This window comes from Gekko japonicus, unplaced genomic scaffold (assembly GCF_001447785.1).
Source record: "Gekko japonicus isolate JY-2015 unplaced genomic scaffold, Gekko_japonicus_V1.1 scaffold801, whole genome shotgun sequence".
NCBI lineage: Eukaryota > Metazoa > Chordata > Lepidosauria > Squamata > Gekkonidae > Gekko > Gekko japonicus.
The window spans coordinates 688,347-700,988 of record NW_015163111.1 but is presented as its reverse complement, the minus strand read 5'-3'; positions in this window follow the sequence as shown (position 1 = coordinate 700,988).

The following is a 12,642-nucleotide window of genomic DNA, read 5'->3' as shown; positions in this document are numbered from 1 at the left end:
CAAGGGGGCACATATAGATGTTAAATAGCATCGGGGAGAGCACAGCCCCTTGGGGCACGCCACACACTAGTGGGTCCCTTCAGGACTGCTGCTCCCCAATGGCCACCCTTTGTCCACGACCTTGGAGAAAGGAGACAAGCCATTGTAAGATGATCCCCTGGATCCCCATGTCAGCGAGGCGGTGGGCAAGCAGCTGATGGTCGACCATGTTGAACGCTGCCGACAGGTCTAGCAGAAGCAGCACCGCCTTCCCGCTCCAATCCAGATGTCTCCGGTGGTCGTCCGTAAGAGCGACCAGTACTGTCTCCGTCCCATGGCCAGGGCGAAAGCCAGACTGGAAAGGATCTAGCATGGAAGCATCATCCAGAAATCTCTGCAGCTGTATCGCCACCGTCCTCTCAATTAACTTGCCTAAATAAGGCAAGTTGGAAACCGGCCGATAGTTGGCCAATTCGGCCGGATCCAGGGATAGTTTTTTAAGGAGGGGGGGGGACCATCGCTTCCTTGAGAGCCCCCGAGAACAGTCCCTCAGAGAGGGACTTGTTGATAATATCCCTGAGAGCACCTCGCAACCCCTCGCGGCCAGCTTTAATTAGCCAAGAGGGGCACGGATCAAGGCTGCAAGTGGTTGGGTGTACAGTTGAGATCAGTCTGTCAACTTCCTCTAGGCTGAGTGGACTGAAATAATCCAGAATGGAACCAGAAGACGTGCATGGAGCCTCGAGTTCACTTACTGTCTCAACTGTGGTGGGGAGGTCATGGCGGAGCGCCAAGACTTTATCTGCAAAGTAGCTCGCAAGAGCCTCACAGCCAATGTCCAATTCCCTAGTGTTTTGTCTGCCCTGTGGCAGTGTTGTTAGAGACCGAATTGTTCTAAATAATTGTGCTGGGCATGACCTAGCAGACGCAATCGAGGCTGCGTAGAACTCCCTGATATGACGGTTTGATGGCTAGAGAGATGGTGGCAGCGTGCTCGCGATGAAGCTACAAGAACATCTTGTAGGACGTTTATGAGATCTTATGAGATGGCAGTCAAAGCTGTGAAAAGAGAATATTATGCGGCTGTGATTGCATGTGCAAGCTCATGCCCAGACCGAATCGTTATTACTGTCCTGCCGCAAGACAAACCAAATGCTAGGGAATTGGACATTGGTGGTGAAGCTTTGGTGAGCTATTTTGCAGATAAAGTCTTGTTGCCCCGCTGCAACCTCCCCGCCACAGTTGAGACAGTGAGCAAACTCGAGGTTCCATGCACATCTTCTAGTCAGGTTATGGATCACTTCAGTCCACTCAGCCTACAGGAAGTTGACAAATTCATCCTAACTATACACCCCACCACATGCTTCCTTGATCTGTGCCCTTCGTGGCTAACTAAAGCTGGCCGCAAGAGGTTCCGAGGTGCCTAAGGGAGATTATCAAAATCCCTCTCAGAGAGAATGTTCTCTGGGGCACTTAAGGGAGTGGTAGTCCATCTTTTGAAAAAGCCATCCTTAGATCCAGCCAAATTGGAAATTACCGGATGGTTTCCAACTTGCCCTATTTGGACAAGAAGATAGAGTGGTAGCAACTCAGTTACAGAGCTTTCTGGATGACGCTTCCATTTTAGATCCCTACCAGTCCAGCTTTCACCGTGGCCACAGGACGGAGACAGCACTGGTCGCCCTCACAGATGACCTCTGGAGGCATCTGGATTAGGGCGGATAAGCAGGGTAGTTATTGTTGGACCTGTCAGTGGTGTTCAACACAGTCGACCATCAGCTACCGATTCACCACCTCACTGACATGGGAGTTCAGGGGCTTGCCTTGCAATTTAAAGCTCCTTCCTCCAAAGTCAGGGACAAAGGGTAGCACTCGGGGAACAGCTATCCCAAAGGCACCACTGGATTGTAGACTGCCCCAAGGGGCGGTGCTGTCCCTGATGCTCTTCAATATCTATATGCACCCCCTTGCCCAGATTATCTGTAGGCATGGGCTGGGATGTCTCCAGTATGCAGATGACACCCAGCTCTATCTGTTGTTGGGCGACTGGTCTGACTCCAAACCAGAAAATCTGGACTGGGCATTACAAGACGTGGCTGGATGGCTTAGGTTGAGCCAACTGAAACTGAATTGGATGAAGACAGAGTTCCTGTGCCTGAGTCAGGGCAGCCTGGGGGTAGGGATTCTGCTTCTGACCTTCGATGGGGCACCATTGGTGCCAGTGCCAGAGGTTAGGAGTCTGGGAGTGCTCCTGGATGCCTCCTTAACAATGGAGGCCCAGGTAGCAGCCATTGCCAAATCAGCTTTTTACCACCTTCGGTTGATCAGGTAATTGGTTCCCTTCCTCGAATGCAACGACTTGGCAACAGTGATCCACGCAATGGTCACCTTGAGATTGGACTACTGTAATGCTCTCTACATGGGGCTGCCCTCGTCTCAAACCAGGAAGCTGCAGCTGGTGCAAAATGCTGCAGCCAGGCTTCTGTTGGGAGGACATCTAGCCTGTGCTAAAGGCATTGCACTGGCTGTTGATAGCATACTGGATTCATTTCAAGGTGCTGGTTCTTACCTTTAAAACCCTTTATGGTCAGTGGCCTACATACTTGAGGGACCACCTTTCCCCACACATTCCCCAGAGAGCACTGCGATCAGGATCCCAGAACCGACTGGCCCTTCCAGGCCTCAAGGAAGCCAGGCTGACCACAACCAGGGCCAGGGCTTTCTCGTTGGTGGCTCCGTTCTGGAGAGTTCAGGGCCCTGTAGGACCTTATACGTTCTGCAGGGCCTGTAAAACAGAGCTCTTCCACCAGGCCTTTATTTAAGGAGCCGCCTTTAACAGCTGAAGATAGAGAGCCCTGCCCCCGGAAGCTGTCAACAACAGCAGCCTGTGCCAGCCACCTAAAGGAAAGACCCATGAGCCGACTGCGAGGAGGGGCCACTGAATAACGGCTTCCATAGTGAAACAACATAATGATTACTAGCACTTCACTATATCAGATGGTTTTAGTTGGTTAAAAAATAATAATTGTAATTTATATATATTTTTTTGTGTAAGCCGCCCTGAGCTGCCCTTGGCCATCCCGGGATGGTGGGGTAATAAATAAATAAGTAAATAATATATTTCTTGAATCCCCCCTACCCTGGTGCTGACTTTGTCAGGAGAAGAGCAGGTTATATAAATACCTCCCAAATGTTTTTTTTTAGCAACCTCTTCCATTTGTCATCCTCTCTCACACACAAATCTTATGAACTATGCTGTCCTTGTAAGCATAGTAAAGCAACCTGAGGTAGCAGAACAAATTCTAAAGACTGTCAAAGTGACCTTGGTTACTCAGAGCTGTAGCATGGCTGTGCATGGATATGTGAGTGTTAGAAAGGTTAAAATATTTTGCATAGCTCTGTCCCACATTACAAACAGCAAATCTGGGTTTTCTTCTGAGAGCACTCTTATCAGGGAACATCAGCTAGTCATTGGTCCCTGGTAAATGTACATAAGAACATAAGAGAAGCCGATGTTGGATCAGGCCAATAGCCCATCCAGTCCAACACTCTATCATACAGTGGCCAAAAATACCAGGTGCCATAAGGATACCAAACAGTGGCCAAAAATACCAGGTGCCATCAGTGGGGCCAGGACACTAGAAGCCCTCCCACTGTTGACCCCCCCCCCCAAGAAACAAGAATACAGAGCATCACTTGCCCCAGAGTCCCCTCTGCTCCATATGCTTATCTAATTCGCTCTTGAAGCCGTCCATGCTTGTAGCCGCCACCACCTCCTGTGGCAGTGAATTCCATGTGTTAATCACTCTTTGTTTGAAGAAGTCCTTCCTTTTATCTGTTCTAACCTGACAGCTCAGCAATTTCATGGAGTGCCCAAAAGTTCTTGTATTGTGAGAAAGGGAGAAAAGTACCTCTTTCTCGACCTGCTCTATCCCATGCATAATCTTATAAACCTCGATCATGTCACCACTCAGCCGTTTTTTCTCCAAGCTAAAGAGCCCCAAGTGCTTTAACCTTTCTTCATAGGAAAAGTGTTCCAACCCTTTTATCATTCGAGTTGCCCTTTTCTGCACTTTTTCCAAAGCTATAATATCCTTTTTGAGGTGTGGTGACCAGAACTGTACACAGTACTCCAAATGAGGTTGCACAATTGAGTTATATAGGGATTATGATATTGGCTGATCTGTTTTCAATACCCTTCCTAATAATCCCCAGCACAGCACTGGCCTTTTTTATTGAAGTTGCACACCGTCTCAACATTTTCAGTAAGTTATCTACTACAATTCCAAGATCTCTCTCGGTCACTCTCTGCCAGTTTGGACCCCATCAACATGTATATTTAGTTAGGATTTTTGGCTCCAATGTGCATCACCTTGCACTTGGCCACATTGAAGCCCATTTGCCACGTAGACACCCACTCGCCCATCCTCGATAGATCCCTTTGGAGTGCCTCACAATCCTCCCTGGTTTTCACCACCCTGAACAACTTCGTATCATCCACAAATTTAGCCACTTCACTGCTTACTCCCAACTCTAAATCATTAATGAACAAGTTAAAAAGCATTGGACTGAGTACTGATCCCTGCGGTACCCCACTGCTTACCACCCTCCACTGAGAATATTTCCCATTTATAATCACTCTGTTTCCTATTAATTAGCCAGTTTTTGATCCACAAAAGGACTTGCCCTTTTATCCTGTGATTTTTGAGCTTTGTACTTCTATGATGTTCATGTTTACATATACAAGTGTGTTCCATTCATAGTTCACATTTTTTGTTAAATACTTTACTAAAGAGTCAAATTAGATGAGAAGCTGGGAGGTCTGTGAATGGTCTCCCAAGAAGTTTTAATTACTAAGCAGCAGTGGTGGGAGTTTGCGTTGGGACTTCAGCATAGCAGGAAAAGGCAGTTCAGACACATGGAGTTTTTCTGACTTCATATGACCCTCCAAAACTCCTCTTTCCAGATCTTGGGAAATGTTCTGTGTATGTTGTGATGGACAGGAGACTGTTCAGACTCCAACTGCTAAGGAACCAATCATATGCTTATGTGCAAGCTGATCTAAAAGCAGCTGCAGCATCCAGTGAGCTTGGCACAGGCTGATGGAATGGTGAAGAGCTGGCAGTTAGCAGTTGGAGATCTGACTCTTCATGAAAGTAGACGTGTACTATAGGTCTGACTCATGATGACAGCAGATGTATGAAATCTAGGTCTGTCTCTGGGAGTGAATAGACATGTCACTTTGGTGTCTGAGTCTTGTAAAGAGAGAAGAGATGGAATATAAAAAGAGTCTATCTCCAGGGTGGAACAGATGGTGGACTAGAAGCCCTGAGTGTCAGTAAATCTAATCTGGTTTAAATCAATCCTTCAAATAAGTGGAAAATTGGCTGTCAAACATCTGTGAATTGTTAAATTCATTTGTATACACCATGCTCTTGCATTATAACTTGGAAAGATAGCATTTTACCTCAGCCTGAGCTGAAGCGCTACTTTGTTTGTGACCTGTTCATTGTGTTTCTGACCATTTAAGCCCTTCTGAGAAGAATAAAACTATTTTGTTTTTATTTTTAATCTTGCCTCAAGGATTTCAGTGTCCTGACAGGAAAACAGACACTTTACCTCACTTTAGGGAACCCTCTATTCTATACTCAGACACAGTTTGTCAAGAACTCTTCTAACTGGACAACATTCCTGTCAGCTGGACAGCATATCTCTATTTCCCTTCTGGTCTCTTTTCCATCATGGAAATATTTACTGCCTCATTGATATCCAGACCAGTCTGGCCCCTTATCTCATAGAACATTAATTAGAGTAGGTTTTATACCTTCCTTGAGGCAATTACACACACACAAATACTATGGGATCATTTGATATTCCTAGGCAATCATCGAAAACACACAATGGGTGCGATCATACTTACCAAAAGCGGTGACAACGGTGCGATTCCCCCACAGAGTAACGGGGCGCGATCAGACAGACACATCTTTCTAGCGTCCTGGAGTTTCTCCCTTGTGTGACGGAGCCCTTGCTTTGTATACTTGCCTAAGAGCTTTACAATAATGCTAACTACTGTTTTCAGTAATGCCACTAAAATTAAATCTGGTGGATGAAACAGGCTGACAGAATTTTCTGTCGCTGAATTCCTCTCACTTGAAATCATACTATATCATGGGCATGATCTGTGTCCTAGTTTTGTTTTACAGTTCAGCAGCTAATATTTTGTTTGAGGGTCTTATGTTTTCTTTTAGGGCCTTATATATTTTCTTCAAATATTCTCTGCTACATGTCATACTGCTTGGACACTTTGGGTGTAAAATCTTTTACAATATTATTTTCCCTGCATGTGCCCATGGCAGTTCTTCTAAATCAACTTCCTCAAGTTACTGCTATATTTGAGTGAAAATTTTGATACTCATAAACTCTAGGAAAAGCTATTGCTGTGGAAAAGTTCTTTAGAAGGCTCCAAAAGCAAAGTGATGGAATTGAGTCAAAACCTTACTACTATTTGATTTGGTAAATCACCTGACCCTTCATAATCCATAGGCTGCGGTCACACGGAGCATTAGCCACGCTACAGAGATGGAAGATAGACGGATTTTCCGGGCGCGATCACAGTGCCACATCTGGGAAGCATAGAACTCCTGTGGCGAACCCGAGGCTTCCTGCAGAAGATGCGAGGTAAAAAACTAGTACCTCCGAGGTACTAGTTTCTGGAAACCGCGGGGCAAGGGTGGGCGCCTGATCGCGTTTCCGGTGGTAGGTCGTGGCATCCAGCGCCCACCCATGTCCCAGCGCTAAAAGTTTTTTTTCCCCCAAAGTCTCCACGGGATGCGCACAAGCACCCAATGGGGCATGCGCACACGCACACTTTGTTTAAAAATAAACAACACAGCCCCCTCCTCTTTTCCGTACCCCCCCACTCCTGGCTCGGCCTGCTCAAGAGAAACTCTCTGCACCGGGCGGCAGAGGGGGATGTGCAGGGGGGGCGTGGCGGGAGGGCTGCTGGGCTGAGGCTCCTCCAGGAGGGGACTGGATGGAGGACACAGTTTGCATTCCTCTGTAGCCCTGGAAGGGGTTAAACCTGAAAAGCCTTTTGCTAGAGAGGCCACTTCTTTGCTGTGCAGCAGGATTGTCCTGTGATCGACACCTCCCCCCAAACCATGGGACCTCAACAGGACCTCGACGGGACGTCTGATCGCTCAGCCGCATGTTATTTTGCACCGGGGCAAACAGCTACACATCCCCCCCACATTTTCCGGCCCGTGTGACCGGGGCCATAATTGCTTTTCTTTTACACAGAGGTTCACTATTAAATGAAGGTTCTTTTTCTATAGAGGAGCTGGAACATGTATTTCTTCTAAAACTCTCTTCATTCAAGTTTCTTCCTAGAATTTGAGTTTCCTGTTTTTGAGTAGAATGGGTTCATTAGGAATTCTCTGTTTTTCTTTTTTAAATCTTGCACATAGTGCTTGTGCACATGCTGTGTTATTGCAGGTTTCACATTCTTTATTTGCATATTTTTCTCCTCTGTATTATATGTACACATTGATAAAACACTGCTAAAATCTTTATTATGTATGTGTGTGGCATTTTACTAATCCATAGGAATCCATGTGTAGTGTAATCAAATTCTGGAGAAAATTGTACATAAAATCCCATCTGGGTTTCTTTGTTGAATTTTTTTTTTATCAGTGTGCCTGTGCAAAACAGTAATGTGGGTGGGGAAACCGGACAGAAATATGAAGACGCTGATAGCTTTGGCAATCTGTGCATACTTCAAACTGATTTTAGAAATTGTTGTAGTAAAACTGTAATTACAGAGGAACAGAATGTGGAGTAGAAAAATTCTGAAACAATAAAGGAAAGGAGTGGAAGGATTCTGCACATCCCATCCAACACATCCTCTTTCTGTTTTGATTGACTGGTGTTTTATGGTAATAATTTGAACCACCTTGGGGAATACTTCCCACCCCACCCCACAAGCATTTAAAAATAAAATAAAATTGTGTTTACAAGAGAGTGAAAAACACCTCTGTTAGCAATTACAAAATTGTATCACCATGAAAATGTGATAAATGCAATAATATAAGGGGCTTCTGATCTTAAAAACCTTGCTTTAAAAATTGCAATAGAAATATTTTGTTTGAAATCAATATTCAAGGCTTAATAAGAAGCTGAGCTAAGAGCAGTTAGAAATGGGGAAGTCAGACACATAGCAGCAGCTAGCCTGCACAAACATCTCCACTCAGTAGAAACAGAAGACCTTGCAAAACGCTACATCTAGCAAAAAGCAGAAGTGGCATGGGCCAAGAAATATTTCACAAAGATTAATGATTTTTTACTTTAAAACTTATAATAAGCTTGCCTTCAGTAAGAGAATATTACAGGGACGTTTGCTGTGTATTGAAATTACATCTTGCGGTCTGAAAGTCCCTGTTGTACGAGAAGACCTGTCTCAATTTACGAGAAGACCTGTCCCTGTTTTACGAGAATACCTGTCTCAAGATACTTGTGGTGGGCCATTGTGGGTTATGAAGAAAGGTTAGGAAAAAGTAGAGAAAGTTAATACCATGTTTGGCATAAAGGAATTATGCCCTTTTGGGGAAAAGTAGGGTTTTTTGTCTTAATTTAAAAAAAAGCAGAAGTGAAGTAATTAGGCGATCGGGAATTAGTATGTAACTTCTGGTCACCAGCTCTGGTGGCCGGAAGAGGGCATTTTTTTATTTTCTACACCACTCCGGGGAGAGTATATAAGTAGGCTGAATAACTTGATTCGGTGTGTGTTCTCAATGCTCTCTGGGCAGAGAGAAGCACCCTGCCTGCAGGCTGTATCCAAATAAAAACCTGCTTCATTGAAGGAGACCTGTCTTGAGAAGTTATTATTGGTAAGTGCAAAGTGCGTTAACGACAAAAATTAAACTAAATCATGCAATGGTTAGTTTACAAACTAAATATTTGTAGATCAGTGCCCATTATATGCTTTTTTCTGTTGTAATGAATTATATTTTCTTGAGTATTAAGACAGAAGATAGATAAGAAAATCTCTTTTCTGGTTTCTGGTTTCCTTCCATGGTGGTTCATGTGGAATAGGTATTAACTGAGATTCAGTCAGGATTAATAACGAAAAGTCTTTATTAAACAACCCTGCTTCTGTCTCCTGAACACTCTCTCTCTCTCTCTCTCTCTCTCCTTCTCTGATGAGTCACTTTCTGTAGTTGCTCCCTCACATTCTATCTTCCACTGTGTCCCTGAGTTATTTCCCATGTCTACTTTCTAACTTACTCAGTTCCACATGCACAAATACACATGGTACCTCTTAGGTGCCTCTGCCTTTTTAATCTCTTGAGATTTGGAGTATGCTCTTTGTTTTGCATTTATACTCTCACGGCACCCCACCAAACAGCAGGTGTCGGTCCTCATGTTTTGCCAAAAAGCCAAGAGCCACAAAGTGTTCAGTGTAACAAGATCAACTAGTCTGTTTTTCTTATTACACATGAATAATGCACACTGAGGAGAGCAAACTGTGAGGTATAACTGAGCAGATTTCTTTTTTAATTAATCTGTCAGGGCGCCTGGTTTCACAAACATTGTAACCCCTTAAGACAAACAGAAGAACCTTCTTAAATAATGATGAGGACAGGGCATTTAGAGAAGCCATCTGGATCCCTTTGGTATGCTGGGCCCAGTCCAACAATATATATTTTACTGCAGCCAAGTACAAGGTCATGCATAGGGAATGTAAAACAAACCATGCCTTTAAAAGACAGCCAGCTATCCCTGTAGCAGGAGGGTAAGCATAACTTTTGGTACCCCTCTTTTATCCAATGAGCTACTAATTTTTCCAAAACAAGAAAAGAAACAACTCTCATTTTACTAGGATCAGTTTAAACTTTTTATTATATATAGTGCAGTTTTCTTTTTTGCATTGGATTATTGTGGAATTCAGAAAATGATTAATCAAAATCTCAGCTGAGCAAATTGTTCCATGAATTTCAGGTGATTTAGCCAAATGAAAGTTTCAACTTTTAGACCCAAGTCCATTAAGGCCAATTCTGGCTCTTTTATTGACATTTGTCACTGTGGTATCAATGACACTTCGCTTTCAGTTTCCATTTCTTTGTACCATCTTTACATTTCTATTTTCCAGTTGAGGCAAAGACTGAAAGTAACTCAGCAGATGCATGCCTGTTGGGCATGTTGTCCAAGCAGAACATTGTTTGCAACACACAGGGTTGTCACTGGATATAATTTTTTGTGCTTTGCAGTTCTACTAATCACTCTGCGGGGTCACTGATTTGGGGGAAGTGTTTGCTGTTTGTTATTTATTTAATGCCCACACCTTTCTACCTCAAGTGGTGTAAAGCTCAAATGTAGAAAAATACCATCATGGTTGCCACTGAGTGATGGAGCAGTATCATTCTCTTGTGTGAGAGAAACAGTCCTTGCCTTAGCTGGGAAGAGGACAGTCTTTAGCAGGTAGTGCACTGGACATGAGTATCAGGGAGGGCCCATGGTTCAGCGATTGTATGCAGAAGGTCCCAGAATCAATCCCTGCACCTCCAATTAAAAGGATCAAATCATAGGTAATGTGAAAACCTCTGCCTGAGACCCTGGAGATCCTGGAGAGCTGCTGCCAGATACTAGTTCCTGGTTTCATTTGTAAAAGGAACACGTGTTGGCTCTTACAAACAGATGTACACATGTACTGAAATATGTGAACAGGCATATGCATACCAAACAGGGATGTGCACACCAACATTCCCAAGCTGAAAATAAACCCCAAGTCCCATTTGTTTTTGTTGTTGTTGTGTGTATTTTTCAGAACCAAAAAAAAAGGAATTATGGAACTTTCTGGCATTACAAAACTTAAAAATGGGGTGTAATAATATGTCAATTACCCCCCAATCTGGAAGAAAAGACAGACAACGTTTCTTGTGTACTGAACGGGCCACTTTATTAACTTCACTAACAACAATGAACAAACGATGAACGGCAAGGGCGATTAGATTGTGGCATGGCCAGGCCAGGGGTCGGGGACCCCTCCCCAGCCATTTGTACTAGGGCGAGCCACCCTGCCCCAGATGGTTGCCAAAGGTATGGCTCAACACCAGTCAGCACGGCAAGTGGATAATTGCCAGGGATAAGCCAAACCCCCGAGCCTCAAGGCTCAAAGGGAGGATAATACCGGGCAATCATCTAGGCAGTCTGCTTTCCCCGCCCCGGGCTGCAGGGCCCAAAGACTGTACTGGCAAGACTCCTATGCCTCAAAGCAGGGTTATAAGCTGGTGGTCACGGTGCCACAATCTGTTTAACTAACATCCTGCCAACTAAAGTGACCGACCTATTTAAACTCAGCCACACCCAAGCCAATTTTCCCAAACCACAGCTGCAGTACAAGGTAGGCGAAAACACCCCCTCCCCAGGCCAATCTGGGAAGGGGCGAAAAATTCCTACCTGGCCCCCGTAAAGGGCGACCAGCCAAAGCCCATACCACCAGCAGGGTGGGAGGGTGGGCCGAGCGTCCGGGCACGAACTGAAGGAGGGAAGCAAGGGCCGGCCCAGGCAGCTCCGGCCCCGCCTCCCTGTTCAGTCCCGGATGCGGTGATTGCCGCATCGTTCCATCTCTCCTCCTGCAGGGTGACAAAGGTGGCCCTCAGGCAGCACGGCCGCGGGGGCCAGCAGCCCGGGAACCGAATTTCTCTCCACAATAACACTCCAAAACTTTACTAGCAAACTAGGCTTGTCATTTGCTTCTGGGGGCTGGAGTTTTTCCACATCCAGCTCCTGTTGCCTGCTGGCGCTCCAGTGATGGGTGGTAGAGGAAAAAATTGCCACTAGGTGACAGCTTTACCTCACTTCCTGGAAAATACCAGAAATGATGTCACACCTCTATAGGAATCACCAGAAACCACAGTTTTACCATAGAGCCTTCTAGATACACATGATGCCACTTCCAGGTTTTCCCCAGATATGATGTAACAATGAAACCCAATGGTGCCCTAATGTCCCTGCCCTCTGACTCCTGCAACAGCAACTGATCACAAATAACAGAAACAGAAAAAATTTCCTTCATAAATTAAGATTATCCCCCACACAACAGAGCAACCTCCAAAAGCATTGAACCTTTACCAAAGATTCAAACAGAAAATTGATGCATCTGATGAAGAGAGCTGTGTTTCTTGAAAGCTTATGCTACAATAAAGTTTGTTACTCTTAAAGGTGCTACTGGGCTTTTTACTATTTTTCCTGCAGATTTAAACTGCAGGTTTTTATGCCAGACATAAACCTGCTTAATATTGAATTGACCACTAGAGGGGGCAGAACACATATGAAACAGAACACCCCTTCTCAAAGAAATAGGAACTTTCCAGGGAGGCAAATGATAATGCAGAAAAGCCCACTGATGTGAAGCCAACACGATGCTCTGGGATTCAAGCAAAACATTATGGCTTTACCAGAGATTCCCACATTTCCTACTTTTACCTTAGAGTTTTGTCCAAATACTACAGTGTTGCTATTTGACATTGCCTTGGAAGAAACATGTCATTCCCCCCCCCAAAGGAAACAATGGAAACCAGGGTGGTTTGGGACACCTTGTTCAGAGGTCTTTAAAATTAGACCCCGTTGTTCAATCCCCTTCAAATTTTGGAGGGTCTTTTGGGG